The following is an 11,624-nucleotide window of genomic DNA, read 5'->3' on the forward strand; positions in this document are numbered from 1 at the left end:
AGGCTCCTTAATGGACAGGTAGCAGAAGGTCGAGGGCATTGTTACTCGGTTTTAGACAGCATGAATGAAAAAGTATGTCCGGCCCTTACTCATTTCTTCATCCTCCTCTCTCTTGGGGAAAGCAGCATCCTGGGTTCTCTGCATAGCTGACCTCAAACCACTGCAGGTAAACCATGCTTCCTTGTGCTCCTAGTATTAAGTATAATACTATCGCGTCCCCCATACCCTGACGAGGTGGTATTGGGAACGTCCTAACCTAGATTTCCATCTAAAGGACTTCAGGTCAACTTCCTAGGACGAGTCACACTTCTTTCCTTCACACACAATCTTATGTAGGCCGCACGTTCCTTGCGGAGCAAGGAATTTGTGAGGTGCAGGGACTTTTTCTCGAATGCTGCTCACTCGGATTCTGAGTCCCCGGGCAAAGCCAAAGCCAGTAAGGCTGGGACTTTCCACCCTACCTAAGGGTTAAGTCACCCCATGTAAATAGCGTGGTTTGTATTTTGGTTACGGAACAAATGACAAATTCGGAGATAATTTGTATTTTTCCTAACCATGCAAACCTTAGCTATTTACACATATTTGCCCGCCAGCCCTGTCCCCCGTGAAGTCCTACCTCTGAGCGAAGTGAATCAGTTCACCGGTGTGTGAGGTGGGAGGGGTAGCTAGCTACCCCTCCCCTACCCCCTCGCTAACTAGTGAGAGGGTAGTTAACCCTCGTTAAAAATCTAATGGCTCGTCATTTCAGCTACGCCGAAAGTAATACCCCGTGTAAATAGCTAAGGTTTGTATGGTTAGGAAAAATACAAATTATCTCCGAATTTGTCATTTTATAAACACCGTTTTGGATTATGATGATTATAGATTGTCAATGGATTGCATTAGCACAGTTGTGTTATGGAATGGGTAAGATTTAATTTAAATTCTAATTACTGTATATTCATAATTAGTTATGGCAGAACTTTCTTGTTAGTAAATTACAGTAAGATTGTCTTCATTCTGTACTGCATTGACAATTGTTAGTTGGACTAATTGTAGATTTAACCAAATGAAGTGAGTGGAAGTTTTAAGTGTTGTTATTAGAATACTGAAGGGTGCTGTTTTGGTATGCGATCTCATTTGTGGCGTGATCTCAGAAATTATTCTTTTGCTTTAGTATGCAATCTCAGTATTTTTGATAGGTGAAAAAAACCATAATAGAAAATCTAATGGTTCTTGCTTCACCGTACGCTTGCTTATCTCACAAAAAAATAAAAACATCAAGTTCTGTATATACTGGCAAGCGGTAATGTTGACCTGCACACACTAATATCAATGATTGATTGTTATTTCTGAGATAATTATTCCTGGTATATATATTTTTTTTTAAATCTAATTGTTCTTTTTTCACCATGAAGTGAAGTGAGATCGGTACAATTAGGTGAGATCGCATACCAAAACAGCACTGACTAAAGTAGTATTGGATTACTAATGAATTAAGCTGGGATATGATTGCCAATAGATCAGGATAATGTTAGATTTCCAATGTATGTTCCTACACAAATAATCCATCATCCTCTAATAGGAGTATGATCTCAGCTAGGCTGGAACTAGGCTATTAAGATTTATAATGTGTCGGTAGTTACTGGTGGGTGATGGGGAGGCCCTGCCCCCTCGTCAGCGCAGCAAGAAGCCACTTTGACTAAAGCTGCCGGGTCATACACACGTAAGCTCTGTTTCTCCCTATCTTGACTGTTTAACTTTTTCTTCTTTCACTTTTCAGGGGGAAAGAGTATGTTTGTGATGGTGTATATATAATCATTTACTTGAGTTGCTAGACATGTGTGTGGAACCTTCATGAGTAGGAGCCACGTGGATGCCTCTGACATAGGGCATGATTGTTCTGCAGTCTTCCCCGTGCAGTCAGTCTAAGGATTGTCCATCAGCACATTGAGTGATGTTCAGCAAGAAGAAAAAGAAGCCAAAACTAAACCATTCATCTTTGGGGTCATCCTCGAAGTCGAGGAAATCCTCGGGCATTCTCTCTTCTTCTGGTGCCTGAACTTTTAACCCTCCTAGGGATGGTGACAGAAAGATGGCATTTCTGATTTCCCTTATGGGTAAGCCATGCGAGAGACGGTGGTAATTGGTTACCCATAAGAGGCAGCTATTCCCCGCTCTGCCTGATAATGAGCCTTAAACCCAAGTTAACAACAATGCTAAGGAAATGTCCATAAGGAGACACCAGCCTTTCATGTGCTTGTAGTGCATCCCCTCAAAGCAGAAATTGCTTCAAGTCCTGGGTATTTACAGGCCGGTAGGTATCTTACTCACCTTGTTGTTGTTGTTGAAGATTGCCTGGCCCTCTTGGCCAGACAAGGGCTTTTGCAATCTTGCAGCCCGTGGTTACTCACCTGCCAGAGGGGCAAGGAAATTCCTAATTTGGAACTGTTCTTCCTCGTTTGTATTCCCAGTGACTACCATGGAAACACTGACCACCACTTCAAGAAAGGAAAGGCAATAACCTTGAATCCCTTCTCTGACTAGTTTAATTTAATCAGCCTTACCCTCCACTTTTCTTTTTTTGCTGATCCCTGCTATCTTTTCAGAGGTGAAAAGACAGACGCTTTTGATTGCAAGTAAAACGAGGGCCATCACATTATCAGATTCTATGGAGCACTATGTGGATCCTCACCTGCCATTTTCTGCAGTGCCAATTGCCCACACTCCTGATCCCATGTGGCCATCGCCTGTGCATGCTCCTACGCACTCGCTCTCGTCCCTTGCTACACGCTCCCCATTGCGCATCAGATGTTCATTTGATTAGCCTGTTTGTTTGCAACCTGATGGAGACATCCTCTCCTGGTCACGCACAGCCTTATGTAGAAGTACTTTCTCCTGTGCCCTGTCCTCTTCTATTATAATGCACTCTAAGGAGACTGAGCACTGGGTGCACTCCTCATTTTGGACATGCACAACTCGTCACGCCTATCTAGTTTTTTTTTCATTAACCTGCACATGATCACTTGCCATATAACCTGTTGGTGAATAATAAGTGTTAGTTCATTAACCAACATACTCATGGATAAATAACAGTAATATGTATAACATTGTGATTTTTCTTCTCATATTTTTTTGTCAAGTTTTGTCTCAATGTTTGTAATTCGGGTGTGCATCAGTTACACTTGTAACCTTGTACTGCCATATGGCAAGTGTCCTGTTAGTCAATAATCAATGTTAATTTGTAAAAGTACCTCATATGAATATAATATAGTGTCAGCTCCCTAAGTTCTAATGGATTTGCTTATGAAGATAACAGCCATTTTTTATTATATTTATAAGGTACCCACTTGTAGCAAGTCAACTGCATTGCAATTTTGGTACGAAGTGACATGGATTCTAGATTATGAGAGATTGTAAAGTGGTTGAGTACCTTATAACTACTATAGACTCATGTTAGTCACTATTAAAGCATCATATAATTACCTGTAGTTCACATTACATACTTCTAATGGTTTATGCTATGCTGTGGCTCATGTTGCTCACGAAATACAAATATCACTGATCCTCGGGTTTAGCAAGCGGTACATGGATGTGCTGTGCATGCCAGCTGCATGGGTCACTTTATAAGGTACCATATGTTTTAGCATTGTTAAGCTAACTTAGGATACCGTATTGTCTTAGCTTGTTAGTCGTAGTTTGATGTTTCCTGGTGAAGGTTAGCAATAGCATCAGAACGACTGGTGCTGGGGAATCCCGTAATTAAGCTACAAGTGTTTTAGGCTTATGAACTTTGACTTGATAGAATAATGATATCAAGGTCACTTAGTATGTCCTGGAAGAACGCTGTGGTTACGTAAAATTGGACGGTGTGTGGAACAGGGTCAGATTACAACCCTCGCAGCTGTTCATGACTAAAATGAGGAATTGAGGAATTTTTATAATTTGTGATGAAACGCTGAAACTGTTTATAGATATTTAGAATATTAGACAATTTCAGATGAGGCTTAGTCAAATCAATGCATGCGTAAACAGATCTTGGACTTGAAACTCGTCCCTTGAAAACTGCCAAAAATCACTAGATAATAGTAAGGGATTTTCTACAGCTACCACATTCTCATTGGAGCATAGACAATCCATAATTACCAATGAATGTTGTAGTTAACATTGCTTTTTGAAAGGTCTGTTTAGATCATTTTAATAAAGCGTTATGTTTAATTCTTTTGAATGACTATACAAAATGGGAGATTTTTTAAAAAATGTTTTCATGTTTTTTTTTTTTCTATTGCAGGTGCATCTTGAGCAATGAGCAATGGGAGACTGAAAATTGAAAGTTTCTAAGTTTGCTGCTCTTCTGTGGAAGCATAGAATGGACAAAAACCAGTGAACTACATTATCAAGAATGTTAAAGGTAAGATTAATAAAGTGTTTGTTTGTTTTGAATGGAATTGTAAAATAAAGTTTGCTTATCAGTAGATGGAGATCAAATTAATTTTCAAGTAAATTAAAATTGTATTACCTCTGTTGTGGATCATGATGATTATAGATTGTCAATGGATTGCATTAGGATAGTTGTTTTATGGATTGGGTAAGATTTAATTGAAATTCTAATTATATTCATAATTAGTTATGGCAGAACTTTCTTGTTAGTAAATTACAGTAGGATTGTCTTCATTCTGTACTGCATTGACAATTGTTAGTTGGACTAATTGTAGATTTAACCAAATGAAGTGAGTGGAAGTTTTAAGTGCTATTATTAGAATACTGAAGGGTGCTGTTTTGGTATGCGATCTCATTTGTGGCGTGATCTCAGAAATTATTCTTTTGCTTTAGTATGCAATCTCAGTATTTTTGATAGGTGAAAAAAACCATAATAGAAAATCTAATGGTTCTTGCTTCACCGTACGCTTGCTTATCTCACAAAAAAATAAAAACATCAAGTTCTGTATATACTGGCAAGCGGTAATGTTGACCTGCACACACTAATATCAATGATTGATTGTTATTTCTGAGATAATTATTCCTGGTATATATTTTTTTTTTAAAATCTAATTGTTCTTTTTTCACCATGAAGTGAAGTGAGATCGGTACAATTAGGTGAGATCGGTACAATTAGGTGAGATCACATACCAAAACAGCACTGACTAAAGTAGTATTGGATTACTAATGAATTAAGCTGGGATATGATTGCCAATAGATCAGGATAGTGTTAGATTTCCAATGTATGTTCCTACACAAATCCATCATCCTCTAATAGGAGTATGATCTCAGCTAGGCTGGAACTAGGCTATTAAGATTTATAATGTGTCGGTAGTTACTGGTGGGTGATGGGAAGGCCCTGCCCCCTCGTCAGCGCAGCAAGAAGCCACTTTGACTAAAGCTGCCGGGTCATACACACGTAAGCTGTTTCTCCCTATCTTGACTGTTTAACTTTTTCTTCTTTCACTTTTCAGGGGGAAAGAGTATGTTTGTGATGGTGTATATATAATCATTCCCTTGAGTTGCTAGACATGTGTGTGGAACCTTCATGAGTAGGAGCCACGTGGATCCCTATTCTTTGTATGCCTCTGACATAGGGCATGATTGTTCTGCAGTCTTCCCCGTGCAGTCAGTGTAAGGATTGTCCATCAGCACATTGAGTGATGTTCAGCAAGAAGAAAAAGAAGCCAAAATTAAACCATTCATCTTTGGGGTCATCCTCGAAGTCGAGGAAATCCTCGGGCATTCTCTCTTCTTCTGGTGCCTGAACTTTTGACCCTCCTAGGGATGGTGACAGAAAGATGGCATTTCTGATTTCCCTTATGGGTAAGCCATGCGAGAGACGGTGGTAATTGGTTACCCATAAGAGGCAGCTATTCCCCGCTCTGCCTGATAATGAGCCTTAAACCCAAGTTAACAACAATGCTAAGGAAATGTCCATAAGGAGACACCAGCCTTTCATGTGCTTGTAGTGCATCCCCTCAAAGCAGAAATTGCTTCAAGTCCTGGGTATTTACAGGACGGTAGGTATCTTATCTGCCAGAGGGGTAAAGGAAATTCCTAATTTGGACCCACTCTTCCTCGTTTGTATTCCCAGTGACTCGACCATGGAAACACTGACCACCACTTCAAGAAAGGAAAGGCAATAACCTTGAATGCCTTCTCTAACTATTCTATTTTAATCAGCCGTACCCTCCACTTTTTTTTTTTTTTTGCTGATCCCTGCTATCTTTTCAGAGGTGAAAAGACAGACGCTTTGGATTGCAAGTAAAATTAGGGCCATCACATTATCAGATTCTTTGAAGCACAATGTGAAACCTCACATGCTATTCCATCTCTTTGCTTACCCTCATGTATTAGTTTGCACACCCTGGACAGGGAGCACCCACCTAGATGCATTCACCTGTATGCGCTTGCCAGTTATGTTTACCTATTCGTGCGCTGCCATTTTCTGCAGTGCCAATTGCCCACACCTGATCCCATGCACCCATCGCTTGTGCATGTTCCTACGCACTCGCTCTCATCCCTTGCTACACGCTCCCCATTGCGCATCAGATGTTCATTTGATGAGCCTGTTTGTTTGCAACCTGACGGAGACATCCTCTCCTGGTCACGCACAGCCTTATGTTGAAGAATCTTCTCCTGTGCCCTGTCTTCCTCTATTATAATGCACTCAAAGGAGACTGACCACTGGGTGCATTCCCCATTTTGGACATGCACAACTCGTCACGCTTATCTAGTTTTCTTCATTAACCTGCACATGATCACTTGCCATATAATTTTTTGGTACAAGAAAGTACATCGTCATGTACATGCTCGCACACTCACACTAGGGGTTAGGCTTTGGCTACGGAATGCCCCTATAATCTAGATTGCTCGCTCACCTGTTCGTGACCTACCGACATGCAGGCATTCGCCATCACGTACCCAAAGGTACATGCATGCTTTGATCAAGGGAGAACCCTCAGAGGAGAATAGCTCAAGGAGAAGATCTTCACAAGATTGTCAGTTGCTGTAAGGATGTGATCGTTCTCCACGCTATGATTCCTTAATGGTCACCTTCTCCTGTATTCATTCTCCAGACCATGGTATTGAGTCAGTCCAAGGGTCCTTCTGACCAGGTAGCACGAGCCCGTCAGCTGTACAGGGAATAGTTCACCCAAGTCTTGAACTGGAGCCATGGAGTCAAGAAGTGAAAAACGGCAAAAATATAACATACTGTCTCCTTAATGAAAAAAATTGGTCAATAGAGACCACAGGGCCTATATCCTCCAACCAAGGTTCCACTCCAGCGAAAGAATTGAACCTAGAGATGGAGTCAACCTTTGTCTAGGGTAGCTCTGATAAAAACTTGGGTGAGGCATAAAGGAACCCTGTGAAGGGAGGGAAGACCTGTTGACTGTCACTTTGGTTCCCTGCAAGGGTCAGTACCATCTTCAGAGCTTCCCTAGTCAAATTTTGAGTCTTCTAAGAGCAAGTGTATCGTGGAGGATCTTGACCCATGAACCCCTCCTATCAGTGGAAGTTTTACTTTTTTGAAGGATCTAGCACGTCTCCCCTTCCAATCGACATGGAGATCATGATATTGACCCTTAGTGTCAAGATAGAGACGGGCACGTGCCAATGGCATTCATATTCTGAGATAGCTTACCTCGGCGAATGACTGATATTGTCCTTTACAAGGACAACTTCTTCAGCAGAGAGTGACTTCTTGCCTATTGTCATAGTCTGGGGATTGTTATAAATTGGAGAAGTCCAGTCTCAAGCCCAAGCAGAGGATGGAGAGATGATCTGGGAATGCTGATAGATACAGCATAAGCGAAGATCTTTCCTTGAGAGCCCCCGCAGTCTTAGGAAAGTAGTGCAAACTTTCAATTGGTTGAAGACTTATCTCAGTCTTGCTTTTTGGAAGTAGTTGTGTGCAATCACTCGCTCTCTTGCTTGATAGCAATCGCTAGAGGATTCACTGCAATACCATTTTCCTCTAGAGAGTACTGGCTAATCTGGTGTTACCAATCTCGAGGCATAGTTACACGACCAATTCCCACTGGATTAAAGGTAGTTGGAGGACAGAATTCACCACCCCCTACTGAACAGTTGCTTACAACTCATTGCATGATACGACAGCAATCGACTTGAAATGTTTACTCTCGTCCCCTCGGGCCCAACCGATGAGAGTTGATCTTTACTCCAGAGTCAAGGTTCTTTGTTCCTCTCAATGGAACTTGCCAACCCTTCAGGGTGGAGCAACAGACCCAATCCCTGGGCTTTGCTAACTACCTTACTGGTGTCAGCAAGCCCAGAGCCCATCCCAGTTCCCAGTAATTCTGAAGGGAAGACACACTCTCTCTCTCTCTCTCTCTCTCTCTCTCTCTCTCTCTCTCTCTCTCTCTCTCTCTCTCTCTCTCTCACGAGTGAATTCCTCCTCCCGTAGGAGCGCATAATGCTACTCACCAATCTTCTGCAGTAGGTGGGTCATATAACAGTGCTTTGGGCCATACCGCTTTGGCATGTGTGAGCACAAACCCGAGTCTCGCGGGGGAGTCTTGTGCAGCATTGCCTACCCATTTACAGAGCATTAGTTAGGTGGGTGGGTGGGTGAGCTCATCTGCCTGACGGAGTTCTGTACGCGATCTAGGTCACTCACCAACCTCATAGCGAGTTTGTAGGAGCCTACTCGCCCAGAAGTCATGAGTTGACATTGCATTCACCACGGGTGCAGATTACCTCAGTAGCACGCACTCACTCGCCACCACATTACGTTCTATCAGCAAGACAGCAAAGATGCCCACTACCTTAAACTCGCACCCCTATACAGGTGCTCGCCGACACTCTCATCACAGCATTCGCCTTGCCATTAGGTGGTTCAGCAGTCGCACTCGCTGGTGATCGCTGCTTTGGGATACACCCCCACTCTAACTGTTCACCCTACTTTGGTAGTGGACGGGAGCGTGCTGGCTTGCATGGAGTGTACGTGTCTCACCGTGGAGAACTGGTATATCTAGGAAGGAAGATCGATACGAGACTAGGAAAAGTCATTCCGTTCAAAGAAAGAATCCAGAGGATGAAACGAGCAGCGGGCCTGTTTTTTGTCACAGGCGGCTCTGCCAGTATAGTAGTGGCAAAGGCTGCTGGAGCACTGCGCCTCCTCGAAAAAATTGGTACCTGCGCTTTCGCTCTCTACATTGGCAGCTGAAGACCTCTTGGTCTCGGCAGTTAGACCCTTCCAACATCATGGTTTCGATAGGGTCAAATTAAAGAGATACTTGAGCCGTTAGTTGTCTGACACCAATCTGCTCCGGAGAGTATACCTTCTCTCTCCTCCCTTGGAATTGATGCTATTTACAAATGCCTCTGAAGAAAGGGAGTGGGGCTTACCTGTTGCACCAAACGTCCTCTGGCCAAGTCCGAGCAACAATGCCACATAAAACCTGGAAATGAGGGAAGCATTCCTAGTCCGCAAGCAATTCCATCAGCTCCGTTCAGGCTATTCCGTGGTGCGGGGCAAGTGACAACACCACAGTAGTTGTGTGCATAAACAATCAAGGAGGCAGCCTACTTTTCACAGCCCCTCTGCCATCCAGCTGTACGACTCTTGAGATGGACGAAAGACAACTCGGTAGCCCTATCAGCCTGTTTCATCCCGGGCAAGATAAATGTGCTGGCAAATAATCTCGGCAGGAAAACTCAGATTGTAGGCTCCGAATGGTCTCTGAACAACAGATTGCCAACAAAGTCTTGACTTTAAGGGGTTCACCAACAATTGACCTATCTGGTTGCTGAATACCTTCCAACATCAGTGGGACAACCTTGATGTGTATTATTGATATTATTATCACTTGCTAAGCTACAACCCTAGTTGGAAAAGCGGGATGCTATAAGCCCCCAACAGGGAAAATAGCCAAGTGAGGAAAGTAAATAAGGAAACTACAAGAAAAGTAATTAATTAAAATAAAATATTTTATGAACAGTAACATCATTAAAATGAATCTTTCATATGTAAGCTATAAAAACTTTGAAAAAAAGAAAAAGGAAGAGAAGTAAGATACAGTAGAATAGTGTGCCCGAGTGTACCCTCGAGCAAGAGAACTCTACCCCAAGACAGTAAAAGACCATGGTACAGAGGCTATGCCATTATCCAAGACTAGAGAACAATGGTTTGATTTTGGAGTATCCTTTTCCTGGAAGAGCTGCTTACCATAGCTAAAGAGTCTTCTACCCTTACCAAGAGGAAAGTAGCCACTGAACAATTACATTACCGTAGTTAACCCCTTGAGCGAGGAAGAATTGTTTGGTTGGTGATGTGTTGTCAGGTGTATAAGGAAAGAGGAGAATATGTAAAGAATATGCCAGACTATTCGGTGTATGTGTGGGCAAAAGTAAAATGAGCCATAACTAGAGAGAAGAATCTAATACAGTTCTGTCTGGCCAGTCAAAGGACCCAATAATTCTCTAGCAGTAGTATCTCATTGCGCAACTGGTGCCCTGGCCTAGTAAGGAGGTTTCTAAATAAGGCAATGGCATAGCAAAACCTCTCAATGACCCGAATAGCTCCGTTGTGGCAACATGCAGAGTGATGCCATACCTTCTGCATCTGCTCACAGAGGCACCGAGGGAGCTCCCTCTACTTTCCGATCTGCTCAGACAACCGCATGTGAAGATCTTTCACCGAGCCATAGCCTCACCATGATTTTACACCAGGAGGTTCTCCAGCAACCTACAACAGTGCGGTGCTTTTCACAACTGGTTGTAAGGAGGAAGCCAGGAGACCTTCATGAGTCATCTAACACCGTTTACCAAGCGAAGTGGTTCGTCTTTTGTCATTATTATCGCTCCCCTCAGTGCCACTATCGTTGGGGATCGCGAAATTTACATTGTACCTCAGAGAGGGAAAAATTGTACAAAGTCTCGGTAGTGAAAGGCTACTGCTCAGCCATAAGCCTTGACTTTGAATCGAACTGAGTTTACATTTCCTCCTCGAAGGAATGGTCTCTCCTCATACGAAGTTTTGAGTCCATTTGCCCTTAGACGAAAGTCGGACTTACATCTTGGAATGTAGTTCACGTACTATTCTCTGAAAGGAGTGCCTTTCAAACCATTCAGTCAGTCATCAGACCCTGACCTGACCTTGAAGATGGTTCTCCTGGTACCCCTGGCCTCCGCAAAGAGAGTCGGCGAGCTGCAGGGTCTGTCCAACAGTGTCGCTCATTCAGGAGGATGGAGGCAAGTGACGCTGATTCGTCCCTGAGTTTGGGGCAAAGGCTCAAAATCTGGCTGTAACAGATCGTAGATTCAGTCCCTTCCGGATGAGTCTCAGTTCTGTAACAGATGACCCAGATCAGCTATTACTCTGCCCTATAAAGGCAATGAGGAAATACCTTTTAAAGAACCTCCAGAGCTCGGCCTCAGATCAGCAGGCTCTTTGTGAGCACAGGAAGTGCCAAAAGAAAGATAAGGAAGAACTCTGTCTCTTCTGGTATTAGGCATGTGATTGTGCTAGCCATACAACCAGGCTTCTCTCTTTCCAACCATCGACCTCGAGCTCACGACGTCAGGGATGTCACCAGGTACTGCAAGTGGGTGTGTGGAAATGGCAAACCACATTCACTGCCCACTACATGCAAGGCATAACCCACAGGATTCTAGATACTTTTACCTTAGGACCT

This window comes from Palaemon carinicauda, chromosome 32, assembly GCF_036898095.1.
Source record: "Palaemon carinicauda isolate YSFRI2023 chromosome 32, ASM3689809v2, whole genome shotgun sequence".
Classification (NCBI taxonomy): domain Eukaryota; kingdom Metazoa; phylum Arthropoda; class Malacostraca; order Decapoda; family Palaemonidae; genus Palaemon; species Palaemon carinicauda.